Source organism: Anser cygnoides, chromosome 3 (assembly GCF_040182565.1).
Source record: "Anser cygnoides isolate HZ-2024a breed goose chromosome 3, Taihu_goose_T2T_genome, whole genome shotgun sequence".
In the NCBI taxonomy this organism is placed as follows: domain Eukaryota; kingdom Metazoa; phylum Chordata; class Aves; order Anseriformes; family Anatidae; genus Anser; species Anser cygnoides.
The window spans coordinates 4,679,777-4,706,604 of NC_089875.1; the positions used below are offsets into that span (position 1 = coordinate 4,679,777).

Genomic DNA, 26,828 nt, shown 5'->3' on the forward strand with positions numbered 1-26,828 from the left:
AAAGCAAGAAGGGAAAGGAGGAGATGAAGCAGGGCTTTGCCTGTTTCCTGGATTTCCCCTGGGGCAGGATGACTATACATTACTTACTGCTTGCAGCATGGGCACAGGCTACTCACTGCTGTTCTTACACCGAACACAGACTTTGGGGCAGACTATGAATGCAGCAATATAAGGCATAAACTTTCATTGAAAATATTTTGTCTGCTTGATTTTCAACTACTAATGTCCTTCATTACAGCTGTTAACACACAACGGGGAACACAATAACATGACCAGAATGGACTTGTCCCTAATCTGAGTGGTTTACAGACAGCGCTCCTTAACTCTTTTATAAGCAATTCAGAATTTCTTGGGGTTTTCCAGCTGATTTTAGATCACTAGTTCAACTAAGTCACAACATGGCCTAGCCAGCATCTTTTCCCAGACAGGAACTAGAACACATGGCTTGTGGTTGCGGTAAATTAATAAGGGGGTGAAAAAAAATAAACAGAAGGGACTTTTCCCATGTGTTTTACATGCAAATCTGTCCACCATCCAGTTCATCTGTAGCACACCATTCTCTTGCCAGCCATTCCTGTGTTCACTTGCTATATAACTCTATGCTTCCCTCCACCACAAGCTGTATTTTTTAATGAATTCTCTGAATTTCAGAAGGCCAGATACTGATGATGTATGCTGGTGTCATTCTGCCGTAGATTTTTAAATCAGTTCCAGAGCTGCTTCTATATGTATTTAAATGTATGATGAATTCCTTACATGTACTTTATATAGCCTTAAGCCATAATTATTGCATCTATTTGTATAGAAATATTTCTACATTCTTCTGTTATCAATTTTTACACAGCTATGTAATAAAAATGGTCAGGGAAATATCTTTACAGCAGAAAAAATGACAATTTCATTACTTTACTTAAGCACATCACAAGCTAGACCCAAAAATTCTAACCTTGTGAAAATACAGCACTATAAATTCTTAAAATGCATCATTTTTCAAAGAAGAAAGATTCCCAATTCCCACTAAAATCCAGGATTTCCTGAAACAAGCTTTGCAAAACAAAAAAAAAGTGTGTTGTATTTTTAAACTATTTTTAAACTACATCCTCATCACCATCATTCATTTGTTAGTACAAATAGTTTTTTTTTTTTTTTTTTCGTGGTGCGGCTGTGAATTTCTTCATAATTATCTGTGGACTATCCCTGGAAACCACTTTCAGTTCATTTCCTCAGGCCTGAGGAGTGCAAGCAGAACTGACAAATGTTAGAAACACACTTAGAAGAAGTGCAGCTCCTCTTCCTTGTTGTTTAGCAATGCTTGGGTCAGTTTGTGGTTCACGTAGTCCGAGAAATCATTCAAAATTACAGTGATCAAGAGTCGCATTGCAGCAGAGGAAACCTACAAGGCTGACTAGTTTTCCCACAGTCCATGAATCCAAAACTCAACACTTGCTACAGTCTTTGCTTCAGAGTTTCTACAGCTGAGCAACATGTGTACCCAGCCAAACTCTTGCGTACGGAAGGAGGTGGCCCTACCTCTTCCTCAGTCTGATTTTAAGGGAAGCTAACCACTGACTGCCCAAAGTTCACCAGAATACACTAGAGAAGTTATTTAACTTGTAAATAAAGGGTCTTGCAGTGGCCCTTTACAACAGCTCCAGCAATTGCTAATCTCTTGGATGTTCAGGTCTGCTTGTTCTCAGATACCTCTAAGAAAAGTATCAGGTCAGGCACTGGGACTCAGTCCAAAAACCCACTGAATCCTATGGAAACAATCCCACTCAGTCACCGCAGTTAGCATTGGAAACCAAATCTTCTTCCGTATGCACCTGAAGTATATCCACAGTCAAGTAGTTAATCTCCATCTCTATACCTTAAAACCATAGGTGTCCACTTATTCATATTCCAAGCATTTACCGTAACATCACAAGATCCACTCTTCATCCAAGACGTGACTTAAGCAGATAATAATTGTTGGCAGTAAAAACATATATTATGGTCATGCCCCTAATTCATGTTTGTTGTGCCAAGTGGTACATATAATTAATTTGTGATGTGTAATTTGTCCCATATCCATTATCATTCCTCCTTCTCCAATGTTCTTCAATGCTAGCCACTACACCATGGCTAAAAATAATATTTGTTGACAGGTTTATAATGCACAAAGGCTGGTCCAAATCTACACCAGCCATTTACTCTACAGACTGTACCCAGACTTCTCCAATTACTAGAAAATGATTAACGAGCTACAAAATATCATTTGAAGGTAAACTAATGAAAGAACTTGCTATTGATAAACTTTAACTTAAGCAATTGCTGCATACCTTTACTGTGCTCCACCAGGTTTTCACGTACAACCTTTTCCTTGTATTTTATCAGCAACCTACCCTGTGCAGCCATTTAGTAGTCATATTTGAGACCAAATGTTGTCCCTGCACACCAACACACACTTACTATGGGCACTAAAGGAAAAAAATGATAAAACAATAGCTTAAAAAAAATGGAGGGGAGGGGTCTTGAGCATATCTGAAGCCTGCCTTATGTATGTGGTATCACAGTGACCAGGTGAATTGGATCTCCTTATCTATAAATGCGCTGCTTGACCTCTGTGAAACACATGTATGAATAACTTACTAAAATATATTAAAAAAAAAAAAAAAAAGGAGGGAAGGGAGTTTCCTTTAAGGAAAGATCATTTATTTTGTATATTTCAACACTGGATTTTATTCCAATTCACACATGCACTTTAAATGTCCTCTTTTTAGTTTCATACTTTTCGTAGTAGCAGGAAGCAAAAAGCTGAGCAAGAAAATATCCACATGCTCAGTTAAATAAATGATCTGAGAAGGTTATTATCTTAAATTTCAAACTGAGATATTTTTAAAAACTTTCATTGAGAGGCTGTTCTGATTTTCCTCTTTTGCCTTCCCAAATTTTAACTAAAGGCAGCAATAAAGTTGTGCTAACGAATAATGAGATACGAATCTTCCACATGGGCACAAAATAAAGTACTTACAGGTGCATGCATACCTTCAGTTGTCTCATGAAAGAGGTTGTTAAATTGCCACAGGCTCCAAATTCACTAATTTATAGTAATGGGAAGCTATACAATATGCTCTTGAAGTGCAGTTTGCAGTGATAGATAAAGCTTTAGTCTGGCTGAACACATACAGTAGATAGATTAAGTGTCTGGCTTATCTGTCTGGTCCTGAGTGTTCATCAGTCAACCTAGCTAACAAGCTAAAACTCAGGATCGTGGTCAGCAAGTTAATGCTCATCTGAAAATATGGGGTCTGCAGTGAGCTCTTTCACATACAGAGAACACGCTGAATCTGTTTAATGCTTGCTTACCCCTCGTAAAGCTCTCCAGCTAGGAAAGAAAAGAACTGTGGACTTGAGAAGCAAACTCTCCCCCTTGCATTTACTTCCCCATTCATTACTTTTTAGCATCACCTTAAGTAACAACTGCTGAAGACCATTATCAAAACCCTTTTATGGTGCCAGAAATCTCAATAGCTCATAAAGTTGTATTATGAACCACGCTAAATTTTGCATAAATCAAAAGTGATTTAATGTTTTTTAATCAAAAGACTGGTGTTTTCTGTGTGGCTTGTTGCCTTCCAGCTTGGTATACAAAAACAGCTTCAAAGTAAAGACCCAGCTCATAAAGGTGAAGTGAGGTAAAACAAGGGTGTAGGAAATCTAGGTACCAATCCTAGCTAGGTGTAAAGCAGTACAATGCCACAGCTCTCACCTGAAATCCCAGCTACCATAACCAAGGAGGGAGGGAGTAGAATCAGTGGCTTCACCACTAATAACACTGATGCAATTTCACTAATTTAAAGGATATGACTATTAATATTTTCATAAGTCAAAGAAGTGATTAAAGTTGGATTCCAGAATAAAGAAAATGTAGAGAATGCACTATGGACCACATGAAGAGTTCAGCACAAGATGATCCCATTCTGAAAGATCAGCTCCTGCCCCGCCCCCCCCTCTTACTATTCACAACTGGAAGAAAAAAAAAGTGGGGGGGGGAAGGGGGGGAGAATCAGTGAACTCCAAACCCCTTTGCTGTTAATCCGTGCTGAGTTTCAAAAAGCCTGTGGAAGGACAAGACCTGAAAAGGTATTCACAATAAAAGAGGCAATGGACACAAAAGTATATGCTGCTAATTAAAAACTTAAAATTATATCACAATGACTTTAAATGAGAATGATCTCAGTCTAATCACATAATACTTTCTTTTGTGCTCTAGGTCACGCCGTCACTCAGATGCAGCATTCAGGAAGCACATTTCATTAGACTAAATAAAGCTTCAATCATGTGTAAAATTTCCAACTTGAATAGGCAGCCATCATATCATTCATCAGTCTAGATGTATTTAATGGGTGTAATTTCTTCCTCATATTTCTGCGTGTTGATTGTTTCATTTTCATAATAGAAATCTATCAAGATTGCTTCTTTTGCTATGCTTCTGGTCAAGATAAACAACACATTCTAAGATGTACCCCAAATGCAATCCTTTTTGCTTGTAAAAAATTGGGTGATTGAGATAAATTTAAACTGAGACAAACGACAACACAAAACAAAACACACACCCTCCCAGGAATCAGATGATAATCCCCATACTTGCATGTCTTGCAATAAATTAATTATGCTTAACCAAAACCAAATTGAGTAGCCTTGTTCAAACACAACAGCCCCCTGTGGATTCTGACACTGTTTCCACAGTTGAATGCAAAAAGATTATTTTAAACGTGAGACTTTAATGCTAAATACAACACTTAAGAGCCCATCCCCATCTCTCCCTTCCTTCTTCTCCCCATTTTGAGTAGATATCTATACATAGCAAAGTACTATGACAAAACTTTCTATCTTTTTTTTTTTTTAAATATGAATAAGATGAATCATTAATTTGAAGAAGATTTGCAAAGTCATCAGGAAAAGACTGTAACATACAGAGTAGCTTTCCAGCATTGTGTGTCTTCCAGCTTAGTTTTAAAACACAAAATACTCTTAGTTTTATGATTTGCATGCAGAATTACCCAGCTTATCAGAGACAAAATTATCACATCTTACGCACAGTTCTAGGCTATGCACATATTCAGAGTTAGGACCAACTTAGCAGAGTTTTCTGTCTAGGATAATTTCTGCACACCTCCGTCTTTATTCCTTTGTCTGCCTCCACAGAGGACAGAAATACAAAACATCCCATTGGAACCAGACTAGATAGCCACTAAGCCCTCACTCCTTTGACTAGCCTAAACTTTTCCCAGTTCTACTCCTTTTATCTTCCCTTCTCTTTATGTGCGTTTCATCCATCTGTTGTTTTCTCTTGTGACCTGGGCCCCAAACCTGTAATGAGATCTGTTCTGGTGCACCAGGCTCAGCAGCATCAAACAACAACATCCATTTCAGATACCCACGAGTCTAACTGGGCCCCCAAACCTTGCAGACTCATTCTTATTAGCAGCACAGCCAAGTTAAAAGCCAGATGAAAATACAAAGAACCTTACGCTTACCTTTTCTGATCATTTGCATTTCAGAATCCTGGATTAAGCAAGCAGATGGGATAAGGGATTTATCCATCAAATATTGCAGCTGAAATCATAGTAGTCTCCCTGCTAGCCGTAGAGACCTGAAATATAAAACAATAAAAATACCAATTTAATATTTATTTTTACTAACAATTTCCAGCACAGATTAACTATTTTGGATATCTTCATTATTTTTGAGGGTTGGGACATCATAGGAGGAGAATGACTTTCAAAGCCACTGATGACAGCCTAAAGGGGCCTTGATTCTTTTCTTGTGATGGAGATAAAAAGCTGACACATCTAGTGGGGAAAATAAGTGAACCTCAGGCAGTTAGTTTGGTTGCAACAGAAAGCAAAAGAAATTCCACCAAGAACACTTACAACCTGAAAGATAAAAACTTACTAAAACTAGCTCTACAGGGCCACCTTTATGGCTAGGATAAGTAGCTACAGTTCAGATAGCTTTCGTGATAATACAGCTACTCATACACAAGACTTTTTTTTTTTTTTTCAAGCCAATGGCTAGACTCTGGTGGCTTCAGTCGCTGCTGAATTGGAGAACTTTGTACAACACCCACAAGAGAAAGCGAAGGAAGAAAAGCCAGAATCCTTCTCCAGGGACCATAGGGAGCCTGGAACCAATTTTCAGCTCTACCAAAAGGTTCCTGTGTGACCTCCTGCCAATTGTTAATTTTCTCTGGCCAAGAAGCTCAAATATATTTTAAACACCTAATGAACTTTATAGACCAGTGCCTCTGAGCCTTAATTCCCATAAATAAAATGCAATAGTACCTGGGAATCTTTTCAGCAGAAGAATTTTTAAATGGTCATAGTAACTACTTTTCCTCTCTTGCAACAAAGTGAGAGTAGGTATGAAATTTTCCTCATCCATAGCATATGGCATCAATGTAGAAAAGAGTAAGAACTCTTGTCAGATCAGTAAAACATTTGGAGAGGATTCACTGAAAATCAACGTGAAACAAAATATCTCAAAGTTTCATAGCACAGATGTTTTATGTTGCATATCAAGAAAAACAGATAAAAACGCACCCTTTAAAGGGAAGTCCTCATCTATCTCTATAATAGGACCACTCCTCAGATTCATATGTATATGATGGAGCACTGAAAATAAAGATCAGCTATAGCCTGGCAGGTGCATAGGATTTTTTGGACAGGGTATCTCGGCAGGATACTCCCTTTATATTCTAAATTATCACGCAGTGTTTGCACATCTTTAGAATCCATAAAAGCACCAGAAAATTCTCACCCAAAGAGCCCTGCTCTGTAATAAAGCCATGGCAGAGGATTTAGGAGTCAGGACTGGGACACAATCTTGGCATAACATGGACATCCAAGAAGCAGCATGCAGGACTAGAGAACTTCCCTCTCAAGAATTGCTCAAATAGAGCTGCTTTCCTCCTTAACATGTATTCATATTTTTAATCATATTACAGTTTTGGTTAGATATCATCGTACAGGCCGCAATCATCTCTGAGGTCTTGCTGTCTTTGGACAGGCAGATTTAGGAACTGGATATTGTGCTATAGATATCCAGTTTGGACCTATCAAATGGATACTAATGTATTTTTGGGACAATCTTTGCAAAGTATAGCCATTTCCCAAAGGCTAACAAGAATGCTGTCATTTACTTCAGCGGGCACAAGATCAAATCCAGCATCACCGCAGATGCATTTCCCAACATGTTCTACTTGATAAAAATATTTCAGCTCTCAAAGGGAGTCAGCAATGAGAATTTTAGTGGAGTTCATAAACAGTCCCAACACGAGAGAGCTCAGCTTCAGACCCTGCCTTAAATTCTCAGCTCATCTGTTTCTCTCATTATGTCCAGCAGCTACAAAACAGTCTTGCTTGTCATGAGTGAAAAGGGTTAATACAAGCTGGAAGTTATTTACTGGTTAATAGCAGTGGAAAAATTGCAGAGCAGCTTGGTCCAGTATCTAATAATAAAAAATAGTTTCTTGTAAAGAGATTTAAGGGCAGAGACTCTCCAAGTGCTTCACGTTTTTTACATTTTTTCTTCAAGAAATAGAACAAAATGCCAGTAATCTCGGCATTTGGGGATAAAGTTTTCCATGGCTTTCTGGTGACCTTGTCAATAAAGAAACCAATGATTAGTAATCACAAGCAAAATCATAAGCTGGCTCTACCTGTCCCCAGTTCATCAGTGCTGTGGTATTTCAGGTGTCTGACTAGCATATTTAGCGAGAAATAATTTGGTCTATTTTAGCTGTGCAAAGACATTGCTGAGAGTAGTGGCATACTGTTAGATTGACTTCATTGCTATGAGATCCTGATGGTCATCTCCAAAAATAAGTCAAAAAATTGTGATGAGATGCCTATAAGACTCTGATACAGGGAAAAAAAAATCACTCAGAATTCAACCAAGTCAACAGCTGCAAGAAGTGTCACTGAACTCACTGATACTACTTTTAAGCATCTGAGAAAATCTTACATATTTTTTTGGTTTGGTTGTAAAAAGTGAGCACCTTCAATTCTCTTGAGTTCAAGAGCGCTAAGACACCACTGAAAATCAGGTGACATTGCTTAGGAAGTCTATTTTAGAAACCCATTTCTGCTTCAGCTACTACTTTCGTATAAAAAAATCCAAGCCTACGCTCAGCAGTTCAGAGAGAGCCATTAAATTCAGTGCACATTAGATGCAGTATTAAATCAAATCTTTAATTTTTTTTTGTATCCCATTTCCCATTGATATCAAATGCTTGGGACTTTAACTTTTACAGCAATTACGGTCTAGGTCAAAGAAAGATGTAAGGGTGGGAAAAAGGCCCAGCTCAGAAGGCCTCATTTCTAGAAGTACTATTGCCTAGCAGCCAATTGCACCACTGCTTGAGATCACTGATCTTTATTTTTGTCTGATTAAAATGTCTATAGCTTGACCCAGGGGGCAGCAAGCTAAGCTAAGGGCAGGCATCCCGTAACTCCATTGCTCAGGTGTTCCTGGACAGTAGGAGAAACAGAAAAAGCTGTTTGACATGACAGGTACAGCACTACTGCTGAGAAAATCACATGGAAGTAATGACTGAATTGATTTCTCCAGCTGAAATTCCTGTTTCTTGATGTACATTTGCATGGTGCCTTTGTTTCACCCAAGACCTCAGAACACAATTGCCATGACAATGGATGATGAGGCTACAAGTCTTTGACAAAACACAGTTCAGGTCCAAGTGGCAGTACGGTTCTCACTGCCTACAAACTTCATCCTGCTCTTAAAATTTCATGACAGAGACAACATGTCTGCAACCATTTATACTCAAATATTTGACAAAAATGGTGTGGAGCTGCCAGAGTTTGACATTTCCAAAACATCAGACTACATAATTAACAAATGGTAGGTTTGTCTTTTTTCCCTCTTGTTTTGAGTGTTTTTATTTCTCTTGCTATCAGATAGTTTGGAGGAAGCTAGCTTACGAAAAAGATCTAGGGTAGGCCCTTCTCTGAAAAATTCCCACTGGTCTGACTTCAAGGCTAATAAAAATGCTTTATTGTTTCTTCTGTTGATCCTCCTAACTGGTCAGCAAACCCCCAGGGCACAGTTAGTGCAACAAATTCAAGTTTGAGTGCCTGGTGTCTCATACACAGCTCTGGTTAGGAAAAAGTTTCCTGTTACAAAAGAACAGTCCCACTGAATAGCTGTATATTTGTTTTAATTATTATTACTTTTTAATTCCTTACCTGTTCTTGTCTGTTTTTGCAGGGAAAGCTCACAATGGTGATACAGATTTTCCACAGTACAATTTCTACACAAGTGTCCAAAATAAAAATTCTACAATATATGGAAAAAAATACAGAGCTGGATCCCACCCCTGCCTGCACTTTGAACATCACCTCTCTGCACAGCTCAGACATATCTCTAAGCTTGACTATAATCTACATAGGCTGTATGGAATTATTAATCTAAAATCCCCACAATGCAGTAAATGAAGACTAAAGCATAAAATGTTAAAAAAAAAAATCCTTGAATGTATTTGGGCTTTTAACAATTTCTTCTAATTTACAAACAGCTGAAAAATATGTATTTGTGTGACATTAGTGCAAACATTAAGATTCTGAGGGCACAAGCATATCCTAAAGCACAAGCAGGCAGTGCACCATTAAATCCTCATAAAGCAGGCGTTCCCACAAACAGGACAATAAGAAGCACAGAACAAAGGGAGGATTCACTGTCTCTTGCAATGAGAAGTATTTTAATCCACAGGTAACCTTTCTAACTTCCCTCTGACTTCAGAGTATGGAAACACTAGTGTTTTTGATACAAGTTCACCAAGTCCAGTCGAAATGCTTCCACTAGCTTCAAAGGGGTTCAGAACGCATTCAGCATCCACAAGGATGGCAGAATGGCACAAAACACGCAAAGGTACTATTCAAACCTAAGGAAAAATTCATTTAGATTCATTCCATCAAAAATAAATAAATAAATAAATAATCAAACACATCATTCTAAAACACGATAAAAGAAATATTACCTGTTCCGATTTTTAAGTATCTATACAGACTACAAAAATATTATGGAGATGTGGGAACACAAGCAGTAACAATCTTTCTTTCAGGACTCTGAACAAAATCCTGGCCCGACTGAAGGTAATAGAAGCTTTTTATTGATTTCTATGAAGTCAGAACTTCAACCCCTGAGAAGAAACTGCAACCCCAATTTAAAAGCAAAATCTGTCAAGAAAACTGGCACAAAACCATAAATAAACAAAGTACACAAGGGATTTCAAATGAGATTAGAAGCATTGTTTTGACCTTGTGGCTTTCAGAGGGGTGTGAGAAAAACACAGCAACATAGCACAAGAAGCCTTTGCAAACCAGGCAGCTGAGACAGACAGTTTAAAGGAATTGGAAAAGAAAGTCTAAACGGAAACTGAGTGAAAGGAAAATACAGCTCCATCTAGGGTGAAAGGAATGAGGACCAATAATCATTAGGATTCAGCTTTGTTTCTGTGGTAGGTGCTCTAAAACCCATGTTGGAGGAGCAGACAGAAAGGTCATGGAAGTCAGAATTATTATATGAGAAAGGAAGTGAGGAACAATGGGCTTAGAGAAGTCATGACAACTGAAGGATTGGTGGTCTTCAGTGCGAAAGAATGGGTGGCCTTTATTGATGGGCTCTTTCTATAGAGATGAATTACTGTGTGCAATATCTGTACAGACCAGAAGTGCACTGGTGACAGACTTGCTGAATTATTTGCTGTGGATAAATTATCTAAGGATTCTTTCCTGATTTTGATTTCGAGCAAGTCTAATTACTGCTGTAATATGTATTACAAACCCCTGCCCAACAAAGCACATGCATATGGTTCTTAACTACAGCCACATGAGAAGGCTCTCCAGCCCCAGTGGGACTACATACGTACTTAGGCTGAGCAGAATGTTATGTTTTGCAGAGAACAAGATCCACTTGACTAAACACATGAGTAAAGAAGGCATGTGAAAAACAAGCAGAGGCAGCAGAGTTTCACAAACACTACCTGGATGTCTACTGTCAGTTCTTCTGTAGCGCTGGTCACTGCCCTGTGACTTTGTTTCCCTTCCCACTCCGTCCTTTTTCTATTTCATTTCCAGCTCTTTAGCGCAATACAGTCTCCCTCCTGCATCTGTATTTCACCAACCACAAAGGAGCCTTGATGTGCCATAATAATTAATTAACTGGCGGTTCCCAAATTGCGCATTACTCTTTGTGGTTTATAACTGATCACTGAATACCTGCTCCCTTTACGACTGATTATTTTGAATCAGGAAAAGTAAACCAAAACAAGTAGCAAGCAGTGAGTAAAGAAGAGGGAATAGGTGTTAGGGGATTTTTTTTTTCCTTTTACTAATCATGTGGTTCATGTGAAGACACTCCTCCCGTAGGAGTGGGAGCAAATCCTCCTGCGCCCGTTTTCACAAGAACAGCTGAGGCATGCAGGCAAAAAAAAAAGGCTGAAACATTTCTGAGAAATTCAGAAGTGCAGTTGCAGTAAATGTTAGCATGCATGTGAAAGCTGGTCATAGGTGGGAAAACACACTGAGTTCAAGCTTCTCTGCAGAACAAAGCCATTCATTGCAACGTGAAAAAAAGAAAGCACATGAGAACTGGGAGATTTCTGTTAAAGGAGACATTTTGTAGGACAAAACTGTGGGAATCTGTGGGTGTGGAGTATGCTGAGGTTTGAACTTAGGAACTGTGAATGTAATCTCAACATCCAAAACTAGTAATGTGCAGAAGGAGCCAACACCACAGACCACCTAATCTCTGAAAAGTCCGAGTTGGAGCTATGGGCTGCAGCAGCTATAATCCTCCACATGCCACGAAATCTCACAGTTCTCAGTCTGGCTTGGGTGCAGCCTTGTGATTGTCTCTCCCGTTATCCACAGGGACTGATTCTGTTAATTTCTATACCTACTGTGACTCTGAATACATGATTAGCAATAAGAAGTAGACAAGTGCTTTTTTCCCTCCCTGGCCCCCCTTCTTTCTTTTTTCTTTTTTTTTTTTTTTTTGGTCAGGAAATGCCAGCCCTTGTGAGTCTCTCAGAGAAAATGAATGGGAAATTTGCAAATTCCTGTAAACACCCACAAACTTTCTCATGATCTCTTGTTACTTTCCAATGGACAGTCCTTTGCAACTCCAAGAAGCCTGGGCTGCTGAATACTGCAACCATTGTGCCAGCCTCAGAAACGGGTGCTTGTTTCACAAGGCACATGCCCACACCACCTGGAGCTGGGCAAGCACACAACACTTCAGCCTAACAGAGAAATTCTGACAAAAAAAAAATCACACACAAGGACTGACTTGTTGAGCATTAGCTTTTACAGGATAATCCTTGCAATCACAATAAAGCACAGACTGCTCCAGGCTTGTACTGCTAGTCACTGAGGGGGTCCTGATGGAGGTTTTCTGGAGTATCGAGCTTAGACTTCTTTAATAGTCAAGTCTCCAGCAGCTCCTAAAAATAGCTTCACCAAGTCCTCTCATACTTGGCACCAAAGGAACCTAAATCATACTGCTGTGGAAGAGCATCATGACAGAGTTTCACCCAGTGACTCAAGCTGCAGTCCCACAGCTCCCAGCTCAGCCAAGTGTCCTTTTGAGAAAGGCACCACATCTTGACCAGAATACAGAAGAATGGGTGAAACCACAGTGGGGAACCTAGCTGTGGATTTCATTTGTGAGTCTCCAAGAGTTATTGGAAAGGAGCATCTGACAGATTATCGTGCCTGGAACTGTTCAAGGGAAACAGGTATAAAAAAACAACACCAATACAATGAAATTGGTCCTTCTGGGCTATATGAACAGTCCAAGCTCCCACAACCCCTCAGCCAGATGACCCCAAGATGCCCTTATAGACTCATCTGCAGTGCAGCAGCAGCCAGAACAAGGAGGAAATCGGGGGCCTTATTAGAGACCAGCCAAAGCAAAACAAACCAAAGACTTGGTTGCCACTGCCAAAAGCTGCTTTCACGAGTCAGGAATCCTGGCCATGCAGCTGCCTCACTTGCCCCTCATTTGCCCACATCCGCTGAGTTTACAAATGAACCTATTAGAGGGCATAATCTTCTATTTTATTTGCTAGGGCAAAAGATGGTAACAAAAGGAGGCTGTAAGTGAATGAATATACCGATACTCCTTTTGGTTTTTTACTGGCATGTCATTGTATTTAAAAATAGAACTTGAATTTTAAAATAAACAAAGGATAATATGGAGGTTTCTGTGTAAACAAATGATTGTACATGTGGTGGTTTGATAGAGAATTTTGTCATCAAGAAAATTCTCATTCAGCTTGTCCAATCAGCCAGAACAAACTTGTGCTAAGTAGACTTTAATTATAAGTACATCTAATTGATTCTTTTTCCTCCACTTTCCTTCCATTTTTTTTTTCAATCCGTGGTATTGTGGTCCTGCATCATCAGTAGTTCTCGACACAAGAATGCGCATTAGGGACTCAAGGGTAGGAAATGGAAAGAACCATGTGAGTAACCATCTCATACCCACTACGCTGTTTTCTTACTATTTATTTCCATTAGAGACATGTTTAGAGGCAGCAGCAAGCTGATCCCTGAATGGGAACAGCCATCTCGCTCCTGCCATTGAGGGGAGCCCCGGTCCAAGCAGGGAACCATTTTTTGCAAAATTCTCATGCTGAAATGTGGGCACCAATCAGAAGTCCATTTCCTTTTCTCAAGCATGTCTGCATGACTCGTTTAAAGTAGCACAGAATCCCTGTGAAAACTGAAGATTATAACCAGGTTGCTTCAATCAGCCTTCGAAGTACTACTCTCCTCTTAGCACAGTGGCTAAAGATGCTCAGCAACAGCTACATGAATTTGGATCCTAAGCCACCTTTTTCAAAGGATTTTGGCGTAACATCAGGTTAAAACAATGGAATGTAGACTTTCAGCTCACTTAGTCATTTTTGAAAACGAACAGAGGATTAACAAGGATCATGCTACAAATACACTTACGCTCTTGGGATATATTTAAGGCTTGCTATCTGCATACGCTCTGTCAGCCTCTGCATGCATTAAGACACTCAAAATTACACACCCTTATGGTGTTTCTGTCATGCCATGCTAACTGGCCGCTGATCAGTTAGCACTGCCTTTTTTAGCAGAGTTTTCTAAAAGCCCATGAAAAATAACAGACACTGAGAAACAGATTTTAGCTTCATCAAATGGCACTAAAAAAAAAACAAACAGGACTCTCAACAAAGATGTCAGTGACTCAACAGCTCTCAGTAACCACTGCAAAATAAACAGTAGGCAGTAATTACTACGCAGGGGTTGAGCATCTGCTAAGAGGAGCCATATTTTTCATTGAACTATGATTGCAACAAAGTCCTCCCTCCCCAGCAGAAAAATGGCTGAAGGGCAATTCCTCAAGCATGGAGTGTGTTGATATACAGCAGTCTCCCCTAGCACACCACTGTGCTCTGCTATATAAATAACAGAAGTTTTCTGTTTTGAAAGAGGATGCTTTACAATAAAAGATATTTTTAAAAGCTGACCATTTTCCAGTTACTTGTGTGGTATCGTGGCCCCTACAGCACTGTGCTGGCAAACTGCTTGGAGGGCACAGCTACATGTGGGTTTGGCCTGCAGGCTGCAGTGGAGATGCAGCCCAGCACCAAAGCAAAACCGTAAGCCCACAGGCGGAAAACTCCTCTCAGCAGGAATTATTAGCCAGGACGCAGCTGTAAATGTGTGCAGCCAGCCTGCTTATCTGTGCAAGCGAGCTCATGGCTGGGGAAGATGTGTCTGTGCCATGCGCTGCACTGCTTCCTGCTTGCTCTGTGCTTATTTCGAGCAAAACCAACTCAAACATTGGACTGATGTGCTTCTAGGTCAGTCCTGCTCCTCATCTCTGAAGCATACACTCATTCCCGGGAAAACATCCTGTGTTTGGTAACCCAAACTCCTGAAAAGAGGCTTCTTTCGATGGTAATGCTATGGTAAACTAGAGGAGCGTTTGCTCTCTCTGCCATAATCTCTGATACTAGAGCCAGTTTTCTAAACAGAGCTGAGCTTTGGGAATTGGCTATTCCTGGCAGGCCCAGATTCCTTGTAGCAAGAATGCTTGCAATCCGTGCGACTCTGTCCCAGGACAGTATGGCTCTGTAAACAGAAGACTTTACAGTGGGATTAGACTGAAATTTCACATCATCCTCTCACAAAGAGAGCAGCCTTCGCAGCTTGGACTCTCTGCTCTTACCTGGTGTGGGACATAATGCTGCCTTGGAAATACAGCTGGAACAAACACCACTCTTCTGCTTCTTTGAGTGATATGTGAAAGAATGCAAATCTAAACCAGATTTTTATTAAACGGCACATTTTCTTACTTTTATAATGTATTGTGTACAAGTATATAGCACACTGGATACATCCCTGGGCTAAGCCAAGCCTGGAAAGCCACCCAAGTTTCCATATACCTATCTGAGGACCTAGAGGAGTCCAGACTGACTTGCAGAAATGCTGGGAACTCCCAGCTCCCAGTGGAACAAAAAGGCAGAGTCAATAATAGCCGAGCTGTATCAGCAACTATTGAAAACCACGTATCTGCAGTGTCTGACATTCAAATATCTGCTGTCTGGTGCCAAAAATTAAGCATTTGTCATTACAAACTTAATGGCAAGATTTCAGCATTTACACAATTGGATAATCATTACATAAACAATTGTAGCACTAAAATTTAAAATCAATAGTTTCTAGTCTTCCCTAGAATTCTTTAATCTATATGCAATTTAAATGATTAAATTGTGTTTTCTAGCATAAATATTAATATTATTGAAGTTCTTTCCTCCCACACCTCTGAGTAATGGTTTTATAACCCACTTCTAGGGAGAAACATCAAATTCTGCTCTGAAATTTCAATATAGAACAAAACCAGTATTTAGTGAAGAAGGTTTTTCAGAGTTGCTATAAAAATTCATTTGCAGTATATTCTAGAGAGAAAGTGAATATAACAAATAGAGATGACAGGGGGAACTGCTGCGAATTTTAACACCACTCTATCAGTAGTGACACAAGTCTTTTCTATCGTGGAAGGATCCTCAATTCCTCTCAGATGCTGATAAATCAGTGGCTGGAGAAATTAATTCCTGACCCAAAGTCCCTTAGAGAAACAGGCTTTAGAGTGCGACTTAATAAAAACTCCCACCCCAAGCTGTCTGGCAGCTGAGAGAGCAGAGAAGAGAGACTCTGGGGGGCAGTTAAGCAGTCAATTCCACTGAAGTTGCAAGGATGTTGATCCCTTGCATCTCCTTTATAACACTGAAAAAAAACCTCTTTGTATCTATTAAAACATTATGAAGGAAAATAAGGCTTTTGGATGATATGCGGCTAGCATGGAACAAGATACTGTATAAACATACAGGAAGGAGGCAGTCCCTTCCCTGCAAAGTTTACAAGCTAAATGAAAACAGCAGAGCTTGATATAGCACAAGGAAACAATAAGGCAAGATTGGCCATTGTGAAGAACAGAGCCACAGTAAATCAGCTGCCTCTCATCTCTTCTGTAGGCACTCCAGCAAAGAGCTCAGCAAATTGCCAGACCATGAAACCTCCACATTTCACCTGAGAGAAGCAAATCACAGCTTGCCAAAAACAAGCCAGCCTTTAACCTTTTCAGTCTTTTAACCTTTACATAAACTGTGCTTGTTTTCCCGTACAAACAATGGCCTTATTGTTTAAGTTAAAATACAGTACATGACCTGCGATGTTAGGAAATGAATGAATTGTTGTGTTGTCAACAGTTACTTTTCTCCATGCCTCCCTATATCTAGGAATTTCTTTCCATGTCTCTAGCTTTAAGGAAAACATAACACTTGGGAGAAGGCCGCCAATACCCTCCTAAATTCATAAATTACACAACTGAAAATTTTGTGACTTGGATTTTCTTGGATTCAGAAAAACCTAATATAGGCCAGCTTTTCAGAAGAATTCATCTTCAGTTTAAGCATGTAACTGATATTAATTTTCAAGAGTTTCTATTGCCCAGAAACTCTCATTTCAGACACACAGTGGGCACTTCAAAAAAAAAAAAAAAGTTATTTATTAAAATGCCAAAATAGAAGCAGATCTCTTCTGAACATCTGGCCAGACTGTGGCTACATGACTCAAGATGACTGAATGAGAAAATATAGGGTAGGTAAGCAAGTAACAAAAGATTATGCAGAAAAAATCAGACAACCATTCAACATTAGATGTGAAGTCCATTTTCAAATGTCCATTGTTTGCTACCAGTTCATCCAAAAATGGAAAATATCCAACACGTTCATGGCAAGAATGAACATAAAACAGAATTTGTACATATGGCAGGAGAAGGTATTCAGAATATCCCCCTTCTCAAGGACAAGAGACAACACCATAGCAATTTAGGAATAAACACTTTCAAAAAGAGATCCTTAGAGTCCAAATTGTTTTTTGTTTGTTTTTAAAGAAATTTGTAAACAATATGATGAAAGGTCTTTTTAAGCAATTACACACAGGTGTGGTGGTGTTTTTTTTGGTTGTTGGTGGTGTTTTTTGTTTTTTTTTTTTTTTTGGTGGTGGTGGGGTTTTTTTTTGTTTTTAAGAATAGAACGTTTCCATCAGCATAGGAAGGAAAATGTTCTCACTTTTGTGAGACCCACTGGACATTGAATGGAGCTATGAACAAATGTTTATGTAAAGGAAATAGGTTGGACCTAAATGAGAGGACAGGTCTAGGTGGTAAATAGAATTGTCTGGGCCAAGGTAGTAACTGTATGACAAAGCTGATTTCAGACCTCATTGCTCATTTTAGCTAACAATATCATAGCCTGAAGCAGCCTTCATTTCATGAGATATAGTCTCAAGAGAATATAAATTTAGGAGAAGAATCTTTTTTGACTGGTTTTGATCATCAGTCTCCCTTCAGCCGCTACTTCCAAGAGCACCAGAGAAATGACCAAAAATACTCATTGATTGCTCATTTCTGGGAGATGCTTATATATATGACAGCAATCTGAAGGGGTTATCACTTCAACGATAAAATGCATATTTTAATCACAAGGTAAGGAATTACCGTAAAGCTCTGAAATTTTAACTTAACACCCCTATCACGCTGCTTTTAGAAAACTAGCATGAATATATCACAAATTGGGTAGAAACAGGAATAACCTTAAGAGAATATCACCAAGGAAGAAAAGGTAGAACTCCCAAATAAGGACCCCTTTCTCTGAACTAACAAGAATGACATTTCCGTGTTTTTCATCAAAGAATGAAAGAAAAGGAAGGAGAAAAAAGAAATCGTTCCACATAATGCAACAGCTCCTCAGTTAATGTAAACTGGCGCCAGTTTATTGAAGTCAATGGAGCTACAGTGATATGTACCAGCTGAGGATGGGGCTCTGAATTTGTCGGCATTTGGCACGATGCCAGTCTCTGTCTGCATACAGACTAGTATTGTGTATGTAAACACTGTCTGACCCTCTAAAAATCATAATTTTTAAAAAATGCTTTATAGTTCTGATGAATTTGTCATGTAAAACAAATCCTGGGCTTCCTGTGTTTAGTGTCTCCATCTGAGCAGCAGATACTTGCAATCTTGTTTGCGCACTGGTTTTGTTCCCCAAATTCCACCAAGGATGGCTCGTTCAAAATACAGATCAGAACAGAGCCCAAAAAACAGCTGCTTCCTCTGTCCTAAATACAGAAAATTTAAAATTTCATACTGACACAGTTGCGTGAAAGTTAGGTTGTGCTGTTAGTAAGTAAAGGATGGCATTTAAGCTGCACCCTACTGAGAACCACCAGGGCTTTCAGACACCTCCTCAGTCTCCTGAATCACTATTTCTTTCTTGATTTATCCTCACACAGTAGACTAATACCGCAGTGTTGTCCTAGACCAGCCCAAAGACCTTCCTTCACAATGATCTAGTTATCAGAATGAATAAGAGAAGACTTTGTCCAAGTCTTGCCTGCTTCTGTCCCCTGTCTTGGGAAGCAGTGAGGCAGGACCAAGATCTACTTAACCCCTTTACACTTGCATTGATAGTCTGTGTTTCCACATGTTTTCCCGTGGTATGTTACATTATACAGATTACCTACAAAACCACTTCAAGGAAGACATTTATTCCTCACCAACGTAATAAAAGCTCAACGTAATTTGTGCAAATAAGTAGAAGCATATCTTCCTACCTTTTGGATCCTCCAGGGATATCAGCCTTGGGAGCTGATTGCTTCTAGAGCATTCATTTTATTCTATTGGTGGGGATCACCATAATAAAGGAATAAATGCCTTTGGATTCACGCATTTAACCTATAAACAATCTTTACACAAGACAGACCAAGCTAAAAGAAACAAAATTATTCAGCTGGTAAATCTAGAGCAGATTACAAATGTTTATATTTGTAGGAACACAAACAAAGGAAAGAAAAAGCACAACTACCTAGCAATCATTTTGGCTCTAAAGACAGAGTATTTCTCCTTTTGTTTTTCATCCTGTATGGTTCAAGTGACAAGCTGGTCCATTTGAAGAATCATTTTAGCTGAATGTTATAGCACAGGCTGATCTTTGAAATTATCTTCACTGTTGAAGAAATTCATTACAGGTGCTCATTTGAGACTAGGCATCAGGTATGAACACGATCAATCGGACTTTTTGACAACAGAAATATCATTTCTATACAGAGGACTAAGTACCTTTAATGAAACTTTTAAATTAACAATCTGTAGAAATGTCAGAAAAAGGTGTTTGGCAGCAATAAGAGCGGAGACAGATTCCCAGTTGGGTTACTTTTTCTGCAGCTCCTTTGAGCAGCTTAATTTAGTCTGAAGTTCAAAAAGAAAAGAAAAACTTTAGATTTGTTTCTATCAATATAATCAAAGAGCAGAGATTTCCATGATGGTCTCAGGAGAAACAAATCTGAACAAGATAGATAAATCTAATTCCATGTCATGTTCTCCCACTCATTTAAACTAAGTCATTGGGATTTTTGTGCACCCGGCCTTGCTCAAGACTAAACCTTAAGTTTGATGTGCACTTGTTGATCCAAGACTCGCTTTTTAAATCATGGTACCTGGAAGGAAGAATGACTTTTTAGTCCTTATCTGTGTGCCAGATTTAACAAACACATCTGTAACAAACTGCTAGCACAACCACATAAAATATTTAGGTAGACACTGCCCCCACTTAAATATACTTGGTCATTTATCCAATAAAATGTAGTTACGAAAACAACAAATTCACCTGATTTATGAAGTATTTACGTCTCATTTTAGGACCAAAACCAAATATAATTAATAACTATAAAAACAAGTGGAAGGAAACCACCACTATTTTGCCATACTTTCATTTGTTGACAATGGTTTTGGTTAATGTAGTATGTGAAGAGTGCTTTTTTTTTTCTTCCCCTTTTTGGTATCACAGATAGGGATGGGAGAAACAGTTAACAATAACCAACAAGAGATTTCACACAGAACTCAAACTAACCAAAACCCAAGCCTGTTTTGATTGGAAATGAGGAACAGGAAGTGGGCATTTATATTCAGATCTAAATTAGGTTTAGTTGGTGGTTTGGGGTTTTGTTTCATGACCAAATCAGGGTTAGGGTTCTCGTACAAATCCGATGATGATGAAATCTTCTAAACCTGAATCATTTAACCTGAAATCTCGTAACCTGTTGTCTTGGGATTTTGACCCCCAAGACTGGAAATCTTTTTATAGTTATGTCTGGTTGACTGCACCAGTGTTTTCTTTGTTTCTTTTGTGATAGAGTCTTGAAATTTCTTTTCTTCAATCACTGTTTTCCATGAAGCATAGGAAGATCTCCATATTCAAAACTTGACATCTGCAACTGATATTTAAAATGCTTTCATTGAACTTTAACAATTATGGCCCATATTGAAAATAAATACTTTGAGTATGTTTTAGTATATAGCAGAGTTCAAGATACCAAGGAACATGAGGAGGGCCAGAAGCAGACTATAGACCCTGAATTTTAGGAGAGCAGATGTGGGTAGCTGGTAGGTGGCATCCTGTGGGCAACAGCTCTGAACAGTAAGGACTCTTTAAGGACAAGTTCTCAGCACAAGAGAGCTCCACCCCATGCTTTGGGAAACAAGTAGACATATCAGTAGACCATCACAGCTAAACCAGGAAATTATGACAGAATTCTGGTGCAAAAAGGCATACACAACAGGGAGAAACAGGTGTAGGCTACAAAGGAGAAATGCAGAAACATTGCTTGGGCATGTAAGGATGGGGTTAGGAAAGTCCAAGCTCAGCTTGAGTCAAAACTGGCAAGGCATGTTAAGAACTAGAAGAGCTTCTAGCACTGTATCATTAGCAAAAGGAGGAGGAGGAAAGATTTTAAGGAAAAAAAGTGGGACCCACTGCCAAATGGGTGGATGACTGAGCAACAGCACGTACAAATAATGCCTTCTTATGCCTCAGGTTACACCATCAGGTCCCTGGTGGCTGTAAAATGGGAATTTCATCCATCTACATAAAGGTTAACTAATGGGAGATGGCCTTAAATCCCTGATGTAGAAGATCTTTTACTGGAACACTTTATTGGACTACACTTCCCATTTCATTTTTATCATCCGTGCTACAGACGTCTCTTGAATGCACCGACCCATGACAGTGGAGATACCAGTTTAAAAGGGGGACAAAACGTACAACCAAGACCACTGAATCGACACAGCCTCACAATCTACACTACTGAAACGGTTCTATAAAAGGAAGCAGTTATGCTGGCAATTATCGTCTTTGGGTTCAAACAAACGTGAAAAGATGTGTTCAATGCACAATTCACTACTTTACTGATGAATAAACTCTCCCTTCACAACAGATCCAGTTCTTTTTTCTCCCTTGTATATGTATATATACATGCATAAATATATATGTATACATATATTTATATATATATATATATACACACACACACACTCCCTTCTCCATATAAGGTCTTGGTAAATATGAACTAGATTTAACTCGGAAGGGAAAGAGACAGTTCAGTTTTAATAGGCAAAGCACACATTATCAGACAAAGCGAAAGAGGAAAAAAATTAAATCCCAAACTAAGACCATGTAAGGTATATATCAACCAGTTCTGAAAAAGGTTCCCACTGGAATTATTCCAGGCTAAAACAATGAGTCATCCCCTAAGGAATCCTGTCCTCACATGAAATATATAAATCATTGTCCATTTTGGAAGGATTACTCCAATAGCACATATTATTAAAATCTTATTCCTTTTAAAAGTGTTAAGACAAAATCCAGTATTTTGTCCTTTATTCCCTGATTTGCAACGTGAACAAGAATCTGACCACAGCACCCTCAGGACAGAGTCACAAGGACATTCAGTTCCAGTGTAGTCAATGTATGTTCCCATATGCCTCTGCAAATCTGGGCAACTGCAAACAGGATCACAGCTTTCAGAGGTTTCCTCTGTTTTTTTTTTTTCTTTCTCTCCTCTTCCCCCATGAGACATAAAAGCTCTGTGAGGGGGCTGTGGTAGGAAACATAAGAACATAATGTTCTAATGCAATGTGCTAAAATCTCAATGCTTGCAATATATGCAAGAGTGTGATATGAGGTGAGCAGTACCGTTACTAGTACTCCTCAAATTAGCATACTGTATTTGTTTTTTAGGCCTATTGTGGAAATTATTCAACTGCCTGCCATGTTCTGGGGAGGGCAAAAAATGATGTGATATCAAAGGGAAAAATAATTCTGTAAACTCTTATCAGAAGGCATAAGGTTAATGGTATGAAAATGACAACAGACGAAAACAGCCCGTTACGTGACATTCCCAAAGAACAGGTCTTGCTTTCTATAAAATGTTTTCTATTAGAAATTCAGAATGACAAATGCACTTTTGAAAGCATAATTTCAAAGACTGACCTCTCAAATTACATGGAAACTTCATACAGATGGATCAATTGTTACTTTCACATATCATTTGTTTTTCACAAACACCTGAATGCTTCACCCACAATTGAAGTCTCACTGAACTTCATATTTTATAAAGAGATGAAAGGGACTGCTTTCTTCTTAAGCAAGCTTGTCTAAGAGGACAAGACATGCAAGAGGTAAGAGAAGAGAAAATATAGATAGGTACACAAAAAACAGAGAGGAATAACCCAGCGAAGATTACCAAAGAACTCAGTGCCCAACCAACAACCACATCCAGCATTGTATCCACAAAGAGCTACTTTCCTTTCAATCAACACATCAACAGAGGGTTGACAAATCAAATACTCTGTCATTCTCTGGAAAAAAAATAGTTACAGAACTGCTTTGCAGCAGGTGTCCCCTCCTCCTGCTGGGAGGGCACAGGACAACTGTCCTCAGTGACATCTGAGTATTTCCTGCCACTTTCCCAAGGAGAGAGTACATCTCTACACTGTGAATAAAGAATAGTACTTGTTAGCAATGGAGAAATAAATATGGGATAGTCATCTTCTAAAGGGAAGTCGCTAACTTAAATTCTTAATTAAGACATCTTAGGCATTTCTTTGCATCTTTTTTCTCTGAATGGACTTCCTTCATGGTCTTTGCCAAGAGATCACGCTGCAACTCTACAAAAGCTGTATAGCACTTCATTTTGCACCCCATAGAGACAGTGACCATTAGTCACAGTCAGAACCACATTTACACCACTTCCCAGGCATCTACAATGTGAAAGAAGAAAACTGGTTAATGCTGACAATGCCACTTAGTCACTATTACTTCATTCCAGCCCACTCTTAAGCAGTTACATCACTCTTCTGAAATGTATGGCTTAGATGCTGTGAGGTCAGCATTTTAAAAGTGATCTCCTACCCCATTTCTTATCAAGCAGATGTACACAATTCTTTCTCTTTGGTCAAGTCCTTAATATTAAACACATGCTACAAAGTCACAATGCAAAAGAGGAATTTGTTTTTTTTTTTTTTTTAATGAATAGGTACAAATGGAAGATTGAAATTCATGCAAAAAGTTGCACAGAAATGTGGTTTTATGTCATGGTTACGTAAACAAACACTGTAGGCACAATACACTGGAACAGATAAAGAATGTTTTTGTCAAGCCTATCAAGCTTGATGAAGCTTTTGTCAAGCTTTTTTAATTGTTCCAAATCTAGCTTTAATTCTAAAGGTATGTTCAAGAATATAACATGAATAACATCATTTGATGTTTGCATTATGATTCTTTCCTGACAATGAACTAAACACAGTAAAACTCACCAATATAGGGAGAAATTAAGACTGCCTGAACTCTCATCAAGGAACCTATTTTAGACTTCTGTTATGGACTTGAATGCAAGCAGCACCAGCAGCACACTTCATAAAGTAATTTAGGTTTCCAGTGCTGGAAGGGGGAAAAAAAATCTTCTTGCATAAGGTTCACATACATGCCTTGACCAAGTATTTACTTTTTCAAAACTATCATGAGGTTCACTGTATTCAGAAGAAAAAGACAGAATAGAACTATATATATATTTTTTTTTAACTTAACTATGAGTTGTCCTCAGACATCCATAGCTTTTAGGACAGCCATAACAAAATTAGTTGTTTTTAAAGTATTTCAGCATTTTTCTTTGGCACTATATAATAACTACAAAAAAATTGAAAGAGAACAGCCCATGCTATCATCCTGCTCTTTGCTTCTGTTGTTTGTAAATGCAGTAGGAGTTAACCTGTGAGTTTAAAATGTACCTTTTGATGTGCTTATAAAGCTAAGTACTGGGATATCATTTGGTGTTTGGAATAAAATAAAAATCAGAGTGGCTCATCAGTTTGACTGGGTAATCATGGCAGGTCCCTTGGGAAAGTCATTAAAGACATGATCCCTGACCACTGAAACCAAGGAACAGACTCCCACTAATGCCTATAGGCCGTGTCTGAGGCCCTTAAAATACATGTGTCTCTTGTTTTTCATCCATAAAGTGGAGATAATATTTTACTACCCAAGAGAAATATTGTGAGGATAAATTCATTAATCTGTGTTCAGTTAATGGAGTTATGGGAGGCATGCATTTATCTATGTGCACAAATTCCTCAAAATACAGTGAAATGGAAAGATCCCCATAACTGAAAGCTATAAGGAAATTATTATTATGTACTGCTACTAATACACAAAAACAGGCGCAGTTTGTCCTAAGATTAGGAATACATGAGTCACACGGATATCAAGGGTGCATATTTATGTTCCACTTCACATCAAATCATGATTGGCACAAATGAAATTCATTTTCCTTCCTTTTCTTCTTTTTAAAATTATTTCATGTTTAATCCCTCCTTTCCTCTCCTCCCATTCCCCCAACAAGAAGCTGGCAAGAGATGTGGAGCATCTGGATTAGAGATGACAGCTGGTGGGTAAGACAGCATCAAGCTCTTTACTAGCTTCTACTTTGGTCTTTTGGGAATGAACCAAATGAGATTTCATAATAATCACCCCATCGTTTGCCCTTGAATAAACTTCAGAATTGATCATGAGCCAAGACCTTTTTGGGCAACCAGAAGGGGTTCCTCATAGCCAGAGCTGCCATACTCATGCTCCTCATACTGCCAGAGCTGGTTGGAAAACACCACCTATGCCCTGTGGGAAATTCCAGGGCTCCAAAATGTGTTTTGTGCTCTTGATTTGGAACAAACAAAACTCTTTACATTATGGAGATTTCCTCAGAAAAGTTAACCTTGGAAACATTATATACTAAGTGTTCCTTCAAATTATAGCATGATACAGACAAATAATACTAAATGAGATATGGATATTAAATTTCATCAATACCATTCCATTATTATATATTGTAACACAAAAGTCAAATCAAATTGGAAATAAAAATGAAAACGAAGCAAAATTCTATGTGGAAAAAGTCAGAATGTGTCACTAAAGTTAAACAAGAATAGGCAGAGCACCGTGTGATTGTAACTGCTGCTTGCAATAATGGAGATAGCTTAGTATCTCTCTTTGACGCTTCTGGGAGTGCAGAAAATAATCAAGCCATTTTATTCTTCCATGACATTTAATGCATTCTTGCACAGGTATTCATCTAGGATGCATTATTGGAAATCTTTATGGCTACAATGATCTACACAAGTGAAGGACTGGCCCTCCACCTTTAAGCTACCTCCCCTGTAACACCAAGTACTTTATACAGTAGGTTTTCCATTCCATAAATGGTATCTTATCGGTTTGTTGATACTGTAGATAAAAAGCTGTAAATATGCATTTCCCATTAAAGCAATAAAACATCCCACGCATGAGTTTAAGCCCCATACCTTAGTCCTTTGTTGGGGAAAGGACGCAGACAATGAGTTCTCTATGAAAGAGGCCTGCGTAACGCTAACACGGTCAAACCTTGTGCAACCACAGAAATATCAAAGGCAGGCAAGGAACAACTGGAACGTTAGAGACGGAACCCTTTCCACAGACATTTGACTAATCGGATGATGTATCCATAGCACTATATGTACCGGAGCGATGAACTTGCCTCTACAAGCAGTAACCTTTTGCCTGTCAACAGGGTTTACCTGGAGGGAAGCAGCACCGTCAGTTTTGCACAGCAGGGCTGCCCACCAGCCACAATTAGGTTATGAATGCCTGGGTTATTAGGTTATAATGTACAAGACTAACATGTGAGTGTGCGTATGAGAGAGACCGAGACAGATCTCATCTACACGAGTGACCTGATTGACTGAAATGTGACTGTAGGGGGGGAAGGAAAGGAGAAAACTGGTCCACGCTGCCTTAAATGCATGACAGCAGTACTTCTGGCATGCTCCTGATACATCGATAGACAAAACAGCCACACAAGGTA

At 38.9% G+C, this 26,828-nt stretch overlaps 1 long non-coding RNA gene across 1 annotated transcript in view; it reads right to left on the reverse strand.

The window, feature by feature from the left end:
- The window catches only part of LOC106036670 (uncharacterized), a 194,644-nt gene that overhangs the window by 66,837 nt on the left and 100,979 nt on the right, over nucleotides 1-26,828 (reverse strand). The window contains exon 3 of the long non-coding RNA XR_001207546.3: nucleotides 5,520-5,635. This is a non-coding gene — a long non-coding RNA (uncharacterized lncRNA). The remainder of the gene's footprint in view (nucleotides 1-5,519; nucleotides 5,636-26,828) is intronic.